Genomic DNA, 18976 nt, shown 5'->3' on the forward strand with positions numbered 1-18976 from the left:
AACCACATTGCTTTTTGGAGGCAAAGATTTTGAAGCTCTATCTCATGTAGTTTGGGTATGTTGACAGGAAGTACCAATCCTTGGAGAAGGACATGAAGCTTGGACAGGTGGATGGATGGTGCAAGAGAGAAAGACCTTGGAGGAGATAGACTGATACAATAACTGGTGTAATTGGAGGTAGGGGGTTCAGAAACAGTGGGATTGGCTCAAGATAGAACAGGGTTCAGAGCTACTGTGCAGTGTTGCTATGAGTCACAAGCGACTTGATGGCACATAACAAACACATCTACAAATTATCTCAAAACTAAGAAATTTCACTAATGTTCATCACAGCAACAATAGCTAAATAGTGTAAACAGTCCAAGTCTCTAACAACAGGTAAATGGCCAAATAAAATGTGTACATACATACAATGGCATATTACTCATAAAGAGAAATGAAGTTTTGATACATGCTATAAGGTTAAGCCTTGAAAACATTGTGCTGAGTAAAATGAAATAAGTCAGACACAAAAAGACAAACATTTCCACTTACATTAAATATCCAAAATAAGAACCTTCATAGAAACTAAAATTCATTAGTTGTTATCAAGTGTGATGAGAAAGGCAATGCTCACAGCTTAAGTGGTACAGATTTTTTTGTACATTTTGTAAAGGAATAGCAATTAAAACACAAAATGGTAATATATATGTCACTAAAATGGCCCTTGGCATGGTTTTAATTGGTTTTTGTTTCATTCTTCTAAGATGAAAGTTACACAAGTGTTCAGGTCTTTCGTTCATAGGGTCACTATGAGTTGTCTATGACTTGATAGCACTTAACAGCAGCAACAACAACAAAATGCGTATGTCAAAATAGTTTAAATGCTTCATTACACACATTTTCACCACTATATATGGGTGTATATAAATAATTAAACAATAAACATTTCTTGTTTCCAATTCTATGAATAAGGAATCTGGGCACAGTTTAGCTGAATGAGTTTGCTTTCAGGTTTTTAATAAGGTTGCAATCTACTCGGGAGGAGATACTTCAAAATTCACTGATGTATTTGTTGGCAGGACTCATTTCCTCTCTGGCAGTTGGTCAAGGCCCTTCCTAAGTTCTTCCTTACATTGGCCTCTTCATAAGGCAGTTCACAACATGACAGCTGGTACTGTTGTTGTTATGTGCCACCAAGTTGACTATGACTCATAATGGCCTTATGAACCATGGCTCTGAACTTTGCTCTATTCCAAGTCAACCTCACTATCTCCAACACATGTGAGCACACTGTTGGAGTCACTGTGTCAGTCCATTTTGTTGAGAGTCTTCTTTCTTGCATGAAATCTCCTCCTTTCCAAGAATGATGTTCTTCTTCAAATAATGGCCCTTCCAGACAACATACCCAAAGTGTACAAGGCAGAGTTTCACTCACTCCAGGACAGATCTGTTTGTTTTCTTGTTAGTCCATATTCAATACCCTTCTCCAATACTACAACTTTAAAGATATTGATTCTTCTTCTGTCATCTTTAGTCATTGTCCAGTTTTCAGATGCATAGCAAATAATTAAAAAGACCATGGCTTGGATTAGGCACACCTTAGTCTTTAAACAGCCATCATTGCTCTTTATTATTCTCGAGAAGCCCTTGACAGATTTTCCCCAAACTAACTCACCCTTTGATTTATTGAATGCTGGCACTAAGAGTGTTGATTGTGGATCCAAGTAAGATGAAATAATTAAAAACTTTAATCTTCCCTCAATCTATCACGTTGTTGTTCATTGATCTAGAGGTGAGGATTTTTATTTTCTTAATGTTGAGATGCAATCCACATTGAAAGTTATAGTCCTTGAGCTTCTGCAGCAAGTATTCAAGCCTACTTTCAGTGACCAAGATTATGTCATCTCATGATACAGATTGTCGATGAGTCTTCCTCCAGTCCTAAGGACACATTCTTCTTCATAAAGGTCAGTTTCTTAAATCTATTCAGCATATATATTGAAAAGATATGGGGAGAGAGAATACATTGCTGACACACATCTTTCTTGATCTTGAACTCTGCAGTGTTCTTTTGAGTTCTTGTTTTTGTTAGGTGCCACCAAACCAAGTATGACACATAGTGACCCTATGAACAACTGATCTGAACCCTGCTCTATCCTGTACTATTCTCATCATCTTTGACATACAGTCACTGTATCAATCCATTTAGTGGAGGGGCTTCCTCTCTTTCACTGTTCTGCCATATTTTCAAGCATCCCTTTGGAAAAGTGTCCCTTTCCAAAGACAGATATTCCTAACAACATGTGCTTGCTCATATAAAGAATGAGAAAGTGTAATCCTTGCCTCCAGGGAGCACTCAGGATGCACTTTGTCTAAGACATATCTGTTTGTTCTTATGGAAGTTCTTGGGATATTCAGTACTCTTCTCCAACAGCACAACTCAAAGGCATCAGTTCTTTTTGTCATTCATTGTCTGGCTCTCAGATGCATAGCAAGTGATTGAAAAGAAGCAGGTGCACCTTAATCTTTAAACTGCTCCTCATCATTGCTCCTCAGTACTTTGGAGAGTTCCCTAACAGCAGATTTTCCTTATGTGATACATCTTTTGATTTCTTGATGGCTAATACCAAGGGTATTGATTGTGGATCCAAGTATGATAAATAACTGTTTCTATCTTTTCTTCATTTATCACGATGTTGCCAATTGGCCTAGTGGTGAGGGTTTTTTGTTTTCTTGCTGAGATGTTATTAGTATTGATCATTATCTTTAATCTTCTGCAGTAAGCATTCATGTCCTTCTCATTTTCAGCAAGCTAGATTTCCTTAAAAGGAATGAGGGAGTTAAAGTGAAAGATAAACCCAAAAAAGAAGTCACAGTATACTTAATACCTATTCTTAGAATTCATGTTCTATTATGTTTACTGCTCCTCCTGCTGCTGCTGCTGCCGTTGTTAAGAGCCACTGAGTTAACTATGACTCATAGTGACTCTATGAACAGTGAGTCTGAAACTTTCACTATCCTGTACCATTATGACCATCTCTGATACACTTGAGCCCACTTTTAGTCACTATGTCTATCCATCTTACTGAAGGTCTTCCCTTTCTTCAATGATCCTGCACCTTTCTGGGCATGATGTCCTTTTCCAAGGACTGGTTGCATCTAACAACATGCCCAAAGTATATGAGATGAAGTTTCACTATTCTTGTCTCCAAGGAACACCTTGGCTGCACCTTGTCCAAGACATATTTGTCCCTTTGGCAATCCATGGGATGATGTACACTCTTCTCCAATACAATTTAAAGGCATCTATTCTTCTTATATCATCCTTGTTCATTGTCCTACTTTCAGCAGCATTACAAGTAATTGAAAAGATTATGATTTGGATCAGATGTCTCTTAAATGGACATCATTATCTTGAAATGGACATCATTATTCTTCAGCATTTTAGAAAAGTCCCTGAGAGCTGGATTTCCCAATGCAATACTTCTTTTTTACTTCCTGGATGCTGATGCCTAGGGTGTTGTATTTTATTTGTTAGAAGTGAGTCATGGCAACTAGGAATCCCCTCTTGGCTATTACCCATCCTAACTCTATTTGTAGTCATCCTTATCCTAACTCTTGTTCCCTGTTTCATAAATCTCTTTCAGAAATTTTTAATAGACCACCTCACTGTCATCTTCCGAGTAGCTTCCCAAGACACATGAAAACTGCCCAAGGACAGTGAAAATGATGCTTCTCCTTCAGACCTTACAGGAAACCAACACCAGTGCCCAACATCACCCCAATTCAGCAGGAAGCAGCTAGAGGTAACTTTGCCCCTATCCATTATATTCTTTTAGGTTCTGGAATGAAGGAAGAATAAGGTAGTTGCCCGACCCCCACCAATCCCAAACTTGATCACTTCCTGAGAAATCTAATAACATCTAAGCTGGTCATAGCAAAGATCAGGCCAGACAATAGATCCTAATAAGGGTCTGAGTCTGATCAAAATAGCCTAAACCTAACTCAATTAACACCCCAAATTCTGAGAAATTCCATCTTAATCCTCCCAGGACTCCTGTAAGAAGGAACCCCCCAAATTCCCATGCGCCATTTCGATCCTGTCTGCATGCTGGACAGCCCGGTCACTTGGTGTGGTCACTTGGCGTCCCTCTCAGACCGTGCAATAGAGGCCTGTTCTTCTTGGGGGGGGAGTGTAAAAAAAAAGAAGTGAGTCATTAGAATCAGCCCACACTTACGGGAAGGAAATGACACAGAGTGTGAATATCGTGAGGTTGGGATCATTTCCAGCCATCCTGAGAATTGTCTCTCATTCTAGTGTCAACAAGGATAGGGATAAAGCAAAACTCTCATACATGCTAGAAAGAATATAAATTCCTACACACTTCAGAAAACATTCTTACATTATCTGTGTACACTTTTAACATTTTGTGTGTATATACTGTTTAGAAATTGATACTTCAATATACCAGGATCCATGTTTTAAAATGTTTATAATAACATTGGCCAAAAAGTGAAACTAACCATTGTCCACTATGAATAGAATGGATAAATAGATATATCCTCATTAAATGGAATGATACATAGCAATAATTTGAAAAAACAAAAAAAAGCCTCACATGATTTGAATGAACTATGTTGTTGTTGGTGTTGTTATGTGCCGTCAAGTCGCCTGCGACTCATAGCGACCCTATGTACAACAGCCCTAAACTCCTCTCGCACAGGACAGAATGAACTATAGTTACATAAAATAATATGAATAAATGTTTTAATATTGAGTTATATTTGTATAGCACAAGATTTTCCCTAGGAAAGTATAGAGTTGACTTATTTTTATTAAATTCACTAGGTTGTGCAACTACTTGTTGTTGTTGTTGTGCATCATTGAGTTGGAACCACCCATACCTGACCCGCCAGCAGGTTTTCAGAGGCAGTAAATCACACATGAGGAGATTGTTTATCCTTCTCCTGTGGAGCAGATGGTGGATTGCAGCTTCTTACCACTTGGCCACCAGAGCCACTTAATTCCACGACATTTTTATTTATTGTTTTTATGTGACATTGTTGGCTCCTCCCAGGGTCTCTGGAAATTCTCCTTGCCAGAAGGAGCATGGTGGTGTGAGCCAGGAATCATGGCAAGCTTTTGGAGTCGAGTGCTTTTCCTGGCACGTGTTTGACGTGCAGGTTTGCTCTGTCCCCGGGAGCGAGGCAAGCCAGGCTTGGCCTAGGGTTTGAGCCAGGAGGTGGCCTTAAGCCCAAAGGCAGCTGGGAGGCCATGTTCTTCCTGGTTGACTCCTCCCAGGGTCTTGGAAACTTCTCCTTGCCAGAAGGAGCATAGTGGTGTGAGCGCAGGAATCATGGAAAGCTTTTTGAGTCGAGTGCTTTTCCGGGTATGTGTTTGACGTGCAGGTTTCAAATTGTTTTCCTGTCAAAAATTCTTCTAGGTGGTATAACACTGGTCTGTGTGTTGCTGTACAGAGGTAACTCGTGGTTGCTGTGATACTGAAGACTGTGACAGTGATGTGCCAAACGCGGTAATGGGTACCCATGGTGGACAGTGTTGGCTGGAGCTTCCCGACTAAAACAAGCCTAGAAGCAGGAGTGGCATCCACTTCTGAAATGGCTTGCCTCAGAAAACTCTATGTACGAACAGTGCTCAGGCCGTTCATTCATAGGGTTGCTATGAGTCGTCTATGACTCGATGGCACCAAACAACAACAACAACATATGTGACATTGTAAATTCCATAATGATTATCCATTATGTACAATATTCAGATGAGCTTCCAGATTGATTCATGCTGGGAAACAGGAGTGGCATCCATTTCCTAAATTAGGTGCCTCTGGAAACACTACAAACTCTATAAATGTACTGAAATGATGTTAGTTATAGAATAAAGTTCAATTCTTTTGTACAAATCTTACTCTGAGTCATGCTCAACTTGATGACAATTAACCACTGCTAAATGAGACTAGTGCTGTTATATCTAGAGGAACACCCTTCCACTTTATACATCACTCTTTGTCAATGTGCTGTATGAAGTAACCTGGGTTTGCTGTGATGCTGAACTTTGTGCCATTGGGGTAGCAATACCAGAATGGTTTCCCAATGTGGACGGTATTTGGTGGAGCTCCCAGTTGTAAAACAGGTTTGGAAGCAGGAGTGACATCCACTTCATACACCACCTGCCTCTGGAAACTCTATCAACTCTGAGAAACTAAGATAGTTATGAAAAGGCATTAGGTCTTTTGTTCATAGAGTCACTATGAGTCATATTCAACTCAATGGCAATCAACAACAACAATATTTGACATTGAGTCATTTGCAACTCTTAGCAACCCTATGAACAACAGCTCTGAACCCTCCTCTATCCTGAGTCAACCTTATTTTTTCTGACAAACCTACCTCCATTACACCAGTCACTGAGTCAATCCATCTCATCAAGGGTCTTCCTCTTTTGTGCTGTCCCTTCACCCTCCCATACATGATATCCTTCTTCAAGGGCTGGCTCCTCCTGGCAACATGCTCAAAGTATGTTTGATAGAGCCTCAGAATCCTTGCTTCCAAGTAGCAGCTTGGTCTCACCCTCTCCAGTATGAACCTGTTTGCTCTCCTAGCAGTCCAGGGTATATTCAATCTTGTTCTCAAGCATCACAGCACAAAGGTATCAATTCTCCTTCTATCATCCCTAGTCATCATACAGCATAGCAAGTAATTGTAAAGACTATAGCCTGGATCAGGTGCACGTTGGTCTCCAGACTGACAATGTTGCTCTTCAGTACTCTAGAGAGGTCTCTGACAGCAAACTCTCTCAATGCAATTCATCTTTTAATTTCCTGGCTACTGGTACCAAGAGTGTTGATTGTGGAGCCAAGCAAACTGAAGCTGTTAGCATCCTCAATTTCTTCACTGTCTGCCAATTGGCCCGATATTGAGAATCTTTGTTCCATTGATGTTGAGATTCAAACCATATTGAAGGCTGTAGTCCTTAACCTTCTACAGCAAATGCCTCAGCCTCTCCTCAGTTTTGGCCAGCAAGGTTGTATCATCTGCATAATGGAGGTTGGTTTTGAGTCTTCCTCCAATCGTCATGCCACATTCCTCCTCATTAAGCCTAGCCTCCTAGATCATCTGTTCTGTATAAAGATTGAAAAAGAATACTGAGGGAGGTTTGGTGGCCTAGTGGCAAAAAGCTGTGCTGTATTTCCAAAGGCGGGTGGTTCAAATCCACTAGATGCTCCCCTGAAAAAGAAGGTGAAATCTCCTCCAGTGCCAGTCATATCCGATTCAATCATACACAATAAGGGGAAAAAATAAATAAATTTTTTAAAAAAAATATTCCAAATTCACCAACTCTTCCGAGGGAAAAGGATATACATTCTCCTCCGGTATGATTAAATGCCTCTACAAACACCTTTGGCAGTGTCAGCCTGTGGTCCATAGCCTCTAAAGCCAGCAGCCTGAGATCGTGTCTGTCACCTGAATACCTGAATTCTATCTTCCCATTCTGTCTTGAGATTTGACCTATAGAACTGGGATTTGTCTCTACAAGCATGTGAGCTATTTCCTTGAATCTCTCTCTTGCTCTTGTTCTCTACCACTGAGTCAGAACTGACCCATAACTAATCCTCTATTAGGTTTCCTAAAGCAATATATTGTATGAAGTCAAGTCAAAACTGGCTCCTATTTGACCCTCCAGTTGGTTTTCAGAAGCTGTAAATCACATAGGAGATAGCTCATTTTTCTCCCTCAGAACAACAGGGTTGCCTTCAAGTTGTCAACATAACTCTTTACCCACTAAGTCTCTAGAGCTCCCTACAACATGTTGTTGTTGTTGTTGTTGTTAAGTGCTGTTGAGTCACAGACAACTCAAAGCGACACTATGAACAAAAGTTCTGAACATGCATAACTTTTATCATTTCTCTAAGTTCATAGAGTTCCCGGAGGCAAGCTATGTCAGAAGTGGATACCACTCCTGGTTCCAAACTTGTTTTAATTTGAGAGCTCCATCAAACACTGTTCACCATGGGCAACAATTATCACATATGATACATCAGTGTCACAGTGTTTAGTATCACAGCAACCATGAGTTACTTCAAATTGTACCATGAGTACAGCAAATTGATAGACCAATCCTATACCACTTAAAAGAATGTTTGACTGAAAACAATTAAAAATCACAAATAACTTTTTAAATATGAGGTCAAATCCAATCAGCTCACACCCAGTTGTGAGCAACAGACCACACCCAAGCCTCAACCAAAACAGAAAACACACCTTTGTAAAGTCCAGCTGCTCCACTCATCTTCCTGAACTTTAAAGCTGCCCCCCCAACATATATACATGTTATATGTAATTAATTTTACTTCTCAAGAGAACTCAGCCTAAGACTAAATTTTATTACATTAATTTTTACATCTGTGCGTATGCCAATACTCATATTGCCAAAAGAACAAATAAATGTCTTAGAGAAGTTGCCACCCGAGTGCTCCTTAGAGATAAAGATGGTAAAGCTTCACCTCACATACATGTTACTAGGCATGTTACTAGGAGGGACTATTCCTTGGAAAGAGACATCATGCTTGAAAAGGTGGAAGATCAGTGAAAGAGAGGAAGACCCTCTACAAGATTGATTGACACAGGGACTGCTGCAATGGGAGTGAGTGCATCAAAAATTGTGAGGTTGGTAGGGCAGGCTAGGGCAGGGTTCAGCTCTGTTGTTCACAGGATCGCTATGGGTTATATTTGATTTGATAGCATCTAAAAACAACAACAACATACTGTCTTGATCAATGCAGGTTTTGTTTGTTTTTAAAAATTGAGACTAAATGAAAGTTTATAGAGAACTTGGATTTCCATTCATTCATTTCTTCATATCAGCCTCCCTGCCACTCCAGTTCACTTTTCTCTTTGAAAGAAAATTCTTTCATTATTGTACAGTCCCCACTCCCACCCATCCCCAGTCCACTCTATATGCAGCTCCTATTCTGAACTGTTGTCATGCAAATAATACCTCATCATGTATCCTTTTTAAGCAGTTCTATTCCTCATCTATTTCAATGAAATGTATATTATTTCCCCCCTCTTCTCTTAGTTTCCTCCCAACCCCCATGTCAGTCCTGTTTTATAACAGTGGCATTATGTGGTATTTGTCCTTTTGTGACTAAGATTAGCATAATATCCTACAGGGTCACCCATTTTGTATAATATTTCATTAGTTCCTTGTTTTTCAGTGCTGCATAATATTCCATTGTACCACAGCTTCTCGCTCCACTCATTTATTGATGGGCACTTGGGTTGTTTCCAACTCTTTGCTATTGTGACTGCAACAATAAACATGAGTGTGCATATATCTGTTTGGGTGGTAGATCTGGTTTCCTTAGGGTATATTGCTAGTAGTGGAATTGCTAGGTCAAATGGTATTTTTGTTTCCAACTTTTTGAGAAAGTGTCATACTGCCTTCCAAAGTGTTGCACCATTTTACACTCACCAGCAGTGAATAAGGGTTCCAGTTTTTCCATAACCTCACCAGCATTTGTTGTTTGCTGCTCTGTTGAATTATGCTATTGTTACTGGGGTGAGATGATATTTCATAATTGTTTTGATCTGTATCTCTCTAAGAGCTAGAGATTTTGAACATTTCTTCATGCATTTGTCCACCATCTGAATGTCTTCTTTGGTGAAGTGTCTGTTCATATCCTGTGCCCATTTTGTAATTGTGTTGTTTACATTTATCTTGTTGAGGTGCTGGAGTATTCTATAAATTCTACCTATAACTCCATTATCAAACATATTACCAAATATTTTTCCCCAGTCTGTGGCTTCCCTTTTTACCCATTTGCAGATGTTTTTGTATGTGCTTAGGGATCTTCTTAGAAGGTCCCACTCATCTATTTTATCCTCTCCTAGTTGTAGGTGATAAATGCAGTTTTATTATAAGTGTTGGAATTTTAAAGTATGTCTTTCCAACTTTGTTCTTGTAAAAGATTACTTGGCCTATTTTGGGTCTCCTGCATTTCCATATGAATTTTAAGATCCATTTATAATTTCTGCATGCAGTCTTCACTGTTTAGCAGTGCAACATGCCAGAGACTATGCTACCAGAGCTCTTTATGGTGAAATACTTGAAACTAACATTTTATAGCATATTTGCTAAATGAAAGGACCATAAACATTTCAAATGGAAGAATTAAGATAATTTCAGCTAAAAAAGATCAAGATTTTTTCTTTTAAAAATTTGTTCTTCTATTTTTTCAGTTTTAGTGTTGTATCCACATTCCTTACTGTTAGTAAGAATAACTTCATTTTTAATTCTAGTAAGAATAACCTGTATGAATATGCTGAAATAACTGTCTTTAAAATTATTTCCTTTGATCTCATATCTCCTTCCATCATTGCTCATTTCTCTAATAATTTCTTGAAGGTAAAATAGTAAAGATGGACTTAAGTTACATTCTCAGAAGGAAAAAATCTCCCTCCCTGAAAGGGAATATGGAGGGGGTTGTTGTTGTTGTGTACCGTGGAGTCGAAACCCACCTACAGCTGACTCTCCAGCAAGCTTTCAGAGGCAGTTAATTGTATGGGAAGCTGGTGGCCTCAAAACACGGGCCTTCAAGATTGCAGCGCAGCTTCTTCCCTCTATACCACCAGGGGGAGGTCTCTAATAAAAATTTATGTTTGTATATTTCATGAAAACACTGTTTGTAGTGAGTATTTCTGCTTTCTCATTTCCTCTGTCTCAATTCTATTCAGGCCTTCACTGAACTTCTCTTGCTAGAGTCACCAAGATTTTCTTACCTGTGATCAGTTCTTTATCCTTATGACTCCACCTCTGATCACTATCCTGTCTTGCAAAGTAGAGAATTCCCAAATTATCTATATAAGTACTTCTCTAACGTTCATCCTTTCCTTTATGAAGTCTTTCCCTCCCTTCCTCCCCTTCTCTCCCGTCCCCTCTCCCTCTCTTTTCTCTAAGTTTCTTTTGCTTACTCTATTGCCTCTGTATTACATATTGGGAGTTTTCACACCTCAGTCTTGAAGTTCCTTGCCTCTTTTCATTACAATCTATTACATTATCTTTACTATTAAATATTATTAGTATGCCAAAGATATCTCTATATGAGTATTTATTCTTCTGACCTCTCTCTTAACTTCAGATTCACATATTAAGTTGTCCTTTCCCAGGAGAATGTATGTTGGTTGTTAATATTTACATATGCCAAGTAGAACTCTCATTTTAAACTTTTTATTATTTTTTATTATTTGTGTGTGTATACCGTCAAATCGGATCTGACTGGTACAGGAGGAGATTGTCCCTCCTTCTCCAGCAGAGTATCTGGTGGATTCGAACCACGCACCTCTGAGATTACAGTACAATTTCTTGCCAAAAGGCCACCAGAGCTCACCTCAAACTCTTGATTTAACCTATTTCTTCCCCAAACTTTGATTTACCCTATTCTATTGCGTTGCAAGCTCTGATGGCATAGTGGTAAGAAGCTATGCTGCAATCCAAAAGGCACGTGCTTCTAGGCCACCAGCTGCTCCTTGGGAGAAGGAGGGGCAATCTCCTCCCATTAGATTAATTGCCTCTGAAAACCCACCAGAGGATCAGTTATGGATCGGCTAGGACTCCACGATGTACAACAACAACAACATTCCATTTCAATACACATGTCCTCCATTCAGTTAAGAAGCCCTGGCTACATAGTGGGTTTAAGTAGCTGTCTACACCAAAGACCCAACATTCAAACTCACAAGCTGCTCTACAGGAAAAAGAGATAGCAATCAGCTTCTGTAAAGACTGAAAACCCGTGGGAAGTTCTCCCCTGTCCTACAAGTTTCTAGGAATCAGAAATGGTTTGATTGCAAGTTTGGGTTTCTACTCAGTTCCTAACATCAAGAACCCAGCTATTGTCCCTGATTTTTTTTTCTTTTCTTAACTGCTATTAGGGTAAAGTCTCATGGATTATCTAAGAAAATACTTCTCAAATTTGTTGTCTTCTCTCCAGTTTCATCTAGTCTAAGTCATTAGCTCTTAACTAGTCCTCCTACGTCTATACTTGATTCTCCATAATTTCTTCACTTTTTATACAACCAGAGTGATAGTTTTACTCATCTCAGGTCATTTCTCTAATTAAAATTTCTCAAAGACTTTCCATAACATAACTTAGAACAAAACTCAAAGTCTTCACTTTGGCTGCTTGTAAGGCCTGGATCTGGCCTCTGCCGCCACCCTACATTCACCCTCTTCTAATGCCCCTTTAGTCCACTACTCATATTCTTTCTTAGTTCTGTCTGGACCTTTTTTCCATTTGCTGTTCCCAGGCAGAATTGTTTTTCCTCCAAACTCTGGTATGACTGACTTGTCATTCAGGTATTAGCATAAAATCATCAGATATAATAATATTCATTTAATGTCATCCAAATGCTTTACCTGATATTTTATTGTCTTTATTTCCATACTATAAGTATTGTGCTGGCATCACTGATGTATGCTAAGTGCCTCAAATACTGTGAACTCATGACACAGCTTAAAAAATATATGCTTGATGAAAAATCTTATATACTTACACATAATAAGAAAATGGCAGTACAGAAGAGCTAGAGAAATTGGATTCAGATCTAAATTTGATTTCTTGCTTTGATGCTCCTTAAGTGACCCTGATAATTATTTAACCCTTCTAAAATTCCATTTCCTACTCTGTGAAAGAAAGGTAATAATAGTGCTTAGATCTTAAAGTCATTCCAAGGATTAAATGAGATAATGCAGGTTAAACACTGGGCACAGTGCCTGCGTATTTTACTCATTAACATCACCATATGTGTACTTTTCAGAATTCCTCTGCAAAAATGAAATCATATACCCAAGCGCATCCTTCTCTGGTGAGTAGAGTGGCAGTGACTTGATAAGCAATGCAGCTGCCATCACACAATAGACAAGGACAGGAAGCAGAAAGAATACTCTCTCCTCTGAGAATTCTGGGAAAATTCAAAGAAACAAAATGTTATTACAAAATTTGGAAGCTGGCCCAACACTAACATATTAATGCTTGAGAAAAAATGCCAACCACTCTCCTGAAGCCAGACTCTACTGTCACCCAGGCACCCCACCCACCTCTATTTTCTAGAAAAGAATGTCTGAATCACCACATAAATTCTGTACCACCCAAATTCTTTACATTTCAGCCATTTTAGATACAAAGCTCATAATAGGCTTGCCAACACTTCATTTTCACATGCAATTAATCAGTATTCTAGGTCAGATGGCAGTTCCCCAAAATGGTTGCAGTAATATTTCCCATTTTAGATATTCGTCTTACAATGTGATTTTTGTCACTACTGCTTTTGATGGACGGAGCTGTGTTTTCTCCCATTGAACCTAGGTGTAATTAAGGTTACAATGGATGCTACAGGGCTTTTGGGAATAGGTTATTTAAAGCAATACAGATTTTCCCCACACTCTTGGGTTGCTTGTTCTTGGCATCCATCCATATGCCATGAGGAATCCCAAATGGTTATGAAAAGGCACATATGGAGAGACTTGATGCTCCAAGTTCCTAGCTTAACTGCACTCTGAGTTGAGAGGAAGTACTTAATTTCCATGTGAGTAAGCCATCTTGAAAAGTAAGTTCCCAATAGAGATGCTTCAGCTGATGTCTCATAGTAGAGATGAAGAATTCTGCTGAGCAGTGCCCAAAGTGAGACTAATAAGCACAAAAAGTGGCTTTCCCTTTCCAAACAAATACTCTTTATTACTAAAAGAGAAAATATGAGTTAAGCTTATTTTGCAAATTTCTAAGCCAGAATGGTAATTCTTAATATAATAATGACATTTCCCCCCCTTCAGATTCTTTTTTTCCTGATTAACAAAAAATTTATTTAGCATTACTTCTTATTAGACAAAGGTATAAGCAAAAACTCCCAAAGTCTTGTACATGTGAAAGTTTTCCATAAAGAACTCTTGGATGCAAAATAAGACCCAAGATAAGGACATACTTATCTTGAATGCCTTAAGATTGTTTCTTTTTAAGCTACAAAAATACTACCAAGCAGAAAGATTTTATTTTGCTAATATGTACACACAGAAATAATACAAAAGTTTTACATTCTATGGTTTCTAAACATTAAGCCAATGGTTTCCATAAAATGTTGGTCTTTCATGGTTCAGAAGAACTCAGATGGCTGATAGTCTGTGAAAGTTCATCTTTCTTTTCAGAAGTCTTGCCAGATGATTTCTTTATTTGCTTCTCCATGCTCCTGCTTTATATGATAGATTTCATTTTCTAGTTGTACAATACTCCGTTCAATCTCATTATTCTATACTAACCAGGGATACTCAAGTTGACTCCATTTCTCTCAATTTGGAACCAGCTGTTAGTTGCATGTCCTTTCACTGCCAGTTTAAATCTTGAATGTGTTTCCTTAATTTCTGGAGCTCTTTTTGAGCATGCTCAATCATGTGAATACTTTCCAGGCATTGCATCTATGTTGTGACATTAGTTCTAGATTTTCAATTCAAACTGCTTGATGTTCTAATTGGGCCACAGAATTATTTACACATTCTTGTTATGCAGTAATATCATTTTTCTGATCTGAGGAAGGGGCTGGAAGTTCATACTGTTTCATACTGAGCAACTCAATTGGTTGTCAAGCAGCCAGTCTTTCAGACTCATTTCTCATTATGTCAGTTTCAAAAGTTGAATAATCTGGGGCTGTCAGGTAGCTCAGGTAGTTGTTTGTAGGTCGGTATCTGTGAGTTTCCTCCTCCACCAGCACCACAGCAGCCTCATGAACGCTGGTCACTTCATAACCTTGATCAAAATAGGGCAGTGCATCCACCACAACCTCTCTGGTCACTAAACCCATACCCACCATTACAATTACTTAAGGTTTGCTCAGATTCTTTTTAAGCCTACAATATAACAATGTCATCTACTGTTACTTTTGAAATTAGTTTCTTTACTGTGATCTGAGATATTTTTTGCATGTAATAACTTCTGGCTGCATAGAATTTTTAAAGTGAAAATTTATGAATCTTATTTATTTTTCACAAAATCACTTATATATACTAATTTATATTATCATTTATTAATTTAATTAATTACAATGTTTTATCAACCTCTTATTGTATATTGCCTTTCCTTTTATCTAATACATTGTTTTTGCAAAAATTTAATTTTACTTATCTTTTGCTCCCCTTTTCCCTCGCTTATCATCTGTTAGCCCTCCAAGATTTTTTTATTGGTATAAATAGTTTTATATTAAGTCTTAACACCATAATTGTCCTTTTGTGACTGACTTGTGTGACAAAGCATAACACAGTTTATGTTGTTGTTAGGTGCTGTCAAGTATGACTCATAGTGACCCTATGAACAGCTGACCTGAAACCTGCCCTATCCTCTGCCATCCTCATCAACTCTGACACACTTGAGGCCATGCTGAAGTCACTGTGTCAATCTATTTAGTTTGGTGTCTTCCTTTTCTTCCATGACCCTCCAGCTTTCAAAGTATGATGTTCCTTTTCAAGGAACAACCTCGCTTAGCTATGTGTCCAAAATATGAAAGACAAAAGTTTGCCACCCTTGTCTCCAAGGAACACTCTGGTTGCACCTTCTCTAAGACATATCTGTTTGTTCTTTTTGTGGTCCATGAGATATTTAGTACTCTTCTCCAATACCACAACTCAAAGGTATAAATTCTTCTACTGTCATCATTATTCACTGTTCAGCTCTTTGATACATGGCAGGTGATTGAGAAGACCATGGCCTGAATCAGGCCCACCTTAGTCTTAAAACTGACACCATTGCTTTTCAGCATTTTGGAGAGGTCCCTTGCAGCAGATTTGCCCAGTTAAATACATTTCCTGATTTCTTCACTGCTGGCACCAAGGATGTTTATTGTTTATCCAAGGAAGATGAAATCATTGACAGCTTCAAACTTTTCTTTATCTGTCATAATGTTGACTGTTAGTCCTGTGGTAAGGATCTTTGTTTTCTTGATGTTGAGATGTAATCCACACTGAAGTCCTTGATCTTCTGCAGGAAGTGTTTCATATCCTTCTTACTTTCAACAAGCAAACCTTTAATTCAGTATAAGGCAAGTTGTTGATAAGTCTTCCTCCAATCCTGATGCCACATTCTTCTTGATAGAGTCCAATTTTGCTAATTTTTTTCTTCAGCATACAGATTGAATGAGAGGATGAAAGACACCCAAGCATTGAAGACTCTCTTTCATACGGTCGCTATGAGTCGCCTGTGACTCGACGGCACTTAACAACAATAACATCAACATAGAGAGACAGATCAGCTGACCCAGTGGGCAGAAAGCGATGCTACCAAGCCGAAGGTGGGTGACCTTAAATCCGGGGTCCCCGAGCCTGTCTTTCATTGTTTTTGTTCAGACATTCCTCTAGGTCATATATCCCTGGTGTACAAGTTGCTGTACAGCAGTCACTTGCGGTTGCTGTGAGGCTGAACACCGCGACACTAATGTGTCAAATGCCTTAGTGGTTGGTTACCCAATGCAGACAGAGAGTGGGGTGGAGCTCCCAGATAAAAACAAGCTTGGAAGGAGAAGTGGCATCCACTTCTGTAATAGCTTGCCTCCGGAAACCCTATGAACCTGGAGAGAGGATAAAAGACACCCAACCATTGAGGACTCTCCTTCATAGGGTCACTATGAATCGCCTGCGACTTGACGGCTCTTAACAACAACAACAACATACAGATTGAATAGGTATGGAGAAAAGATAGAACCCTGACACACACCCTTCCTGATTTTAAACCACTCAGTGTTCCCTTGCTCCATTTGAACAACAGCTTCTTGGCCTAGGTATACATTACTTATGAGCACAATTAAGTGTTCTGGGATTTCCATTCTTCTCAATCTTAGCCATAATTTGTTATGATCCACATAGCCAAATGCCTTTGCATAGTCAATAAAACGCAAATAGACATTCTTCTTGTCTTCTCTGCTCTCAGCCAGGATTCATCTGACATAAGCCATGATATCCCTGGTGCTGCGGCCTCTTCTAAAGCTAGCTTGAGCTTCTAGTATTTCCCCATCAATGTATTCGTTCTGATTTTTAATGATCACCAACAATATTTTGCTTGCATGAGACATGCATGATATTCATTCAATAATAGTTTGCTTGAATTAGATATTAATGATATTGTTCAATAATTTCCACTCTCTGTTGGATCATCTTTTTTTTGGAAATGAGGATAAATATGGATCTCTTCTAGTCTGTTGACTAGGCAGCTGTTCTCCAAACTTCCTGTCATAAACTGGTGAGAACATTCAGGGTTGCATCTGATAGTTGAAACACATCAATTGGTATTCCATCAATTCCTGGGGCCTTATCTTTTTGGTAAAGTCTTCAGTGCACCTTGAACTTCAACCTTAGTTATCATAGGCTCTTGTGCATATGGTACTTCTTGAAAGTTTTCAGTGTCAACCAATTCTTTTTTATACAGTGATTCTGCATGTTCCTTTCAGCTTCTTTTGATGTTTCCTGAACCGCTCAAGATTTTACACATAGTATTTTCAACATTGTAACCAGAGGTTTATTCAAGCTTTGAAAAATGTAGAGCAAGTTCTTCCTTTTTTATTTTCTGACTCCAGCTCTCTGCACATTTCATTATTGGTTTGCTTACAAAGTTTGTATACAGTGTTTTTCACACAATTCTTCATTCACATTGTGTTTCAAACAATCATTTCCATTCATTATGTTTTGCTTTATCTTCTTGAGCTACCCTCTGAAATGTACTGTTCAGGTCTTTTAATTCAGCATTTCTTCCTTTTGTTTGGCTTCTTGAAACCCTAATGCAATTTTCATAATCTCTTCTGAAATCTATTTTGGGGTTTTCTTCCTCTTCCTTCTTTGTAATGATCTTTTGCTCTCCTCATGGATGATATCCTCCCACAGTTCCTCTGGGCTTCGATCATTGGTGTTCAATGCCTCAAACCTGTTTTGAGCTAATTCTTAAAATCAACTGGGATAGGCTCAGGTCATATTTTGGCTCTTGTTGAGTAGTTTTCATTTTCTTCAGCTTCAATTTAAACTTGCGCATGAGTAATTGATTGTTCCACAATTGGCATCTGGTCTAGTTTTGACAACAGATATTGTGCTTCTCCAACAATTCTTCTTACAAAAATAGTCAGTCTGATTCCTGTGTACTTCACCAGGTGATGTTCATGTGTAAAGTTGCCATTAGTATATTTTAAAAAGATACTTGCTATGAATAAATCCTTGAGCACACAAAATTCAGTCATTCTATCTCCAGCCTCATTTGTGTAGTTATGATTTGTTCTAATTTAATCCATTTTAAGAAGTACTTAATTAATTTTTTATTATTTTTTAGTATGTTTAGAACAATATTGTGGGCATGTACTACTTTCTCCATTTGTTCAATGATAGGCACTTGGGGTGTTTCTAGCTCTTTGCTATTACAAATAGTGCAGCAATAAACATGGGTGTCATGGCTCTTATTTCCTTAGGATATGTATCTAGTAAAGGAATTTCTGGGGAGCTCCAGTGGTCTAGTGAGCAACAGGAAGATGAGTGGTTCAAGTCCACTAGCTGCTGTGTGGGAAAAAGTTGGGGAATGTCTCTTTCTGTGTGTTTTACAGCCTCTGAAAACACAATGGAGGATCAGCTATGAATCAGATCTGACTTGATGGCAATGCACAATAACAACAGTGAAATTGCTGGATCAAATGGTATTTCTAGTCTCAATTTTCCAAGTAAGCAAAAAACTACTCTACATAATAGTTGGATCATTTTACATTTGCACCAACATTGTATGAAAATTCTAATATCTCCATACCTTTGCCCGACTTTATTATTTAATATTTTACTGAACAATGACGACGACCAAGAGAGAGCTATGTTGGCCTAGTGGAAAGGAAGCTATGCTCTCAAGCCGAAGGTGGGTGATTTTCCTCTGTGGCCCTCGGCCAGGTTCAAATTGTCTTCCTGTCAAACATTCTTCTA

At 38.6% G+C, this 18976-nt stretch overlaps 1 pseudogene; it reads right to left on the minus strand.

The window, feature by feature from the left end:
• Nucleotides 1-14193: 14193 nt before the first annotated feature.
• On the minus strand, nt 14194-14856 carry LOC102846819 (annotated as a pseudogene).
• Between the last annotated feature and the right edge of the window lie 4120 nt (nt 14857-18976).

Source organism: Elephantulus edwardii, unplaced genomic scaffold, assembly GCF_000299155.1.
Source record: "Elephantulus edwardii isolate Elephantulus edwardi_28Jun2011 unplaced genomic scaffold, EleEdw1.0 scaffold00096, whole genome shotgun sequence".
Classification (NCBI taxonomy): domain Eukaryota; kingdom Metazoa; phylum Chordata; class Mammalia; order Macroscelidea; family Macroscelididae; genus Elephantulus; species Elephantulus edwardii.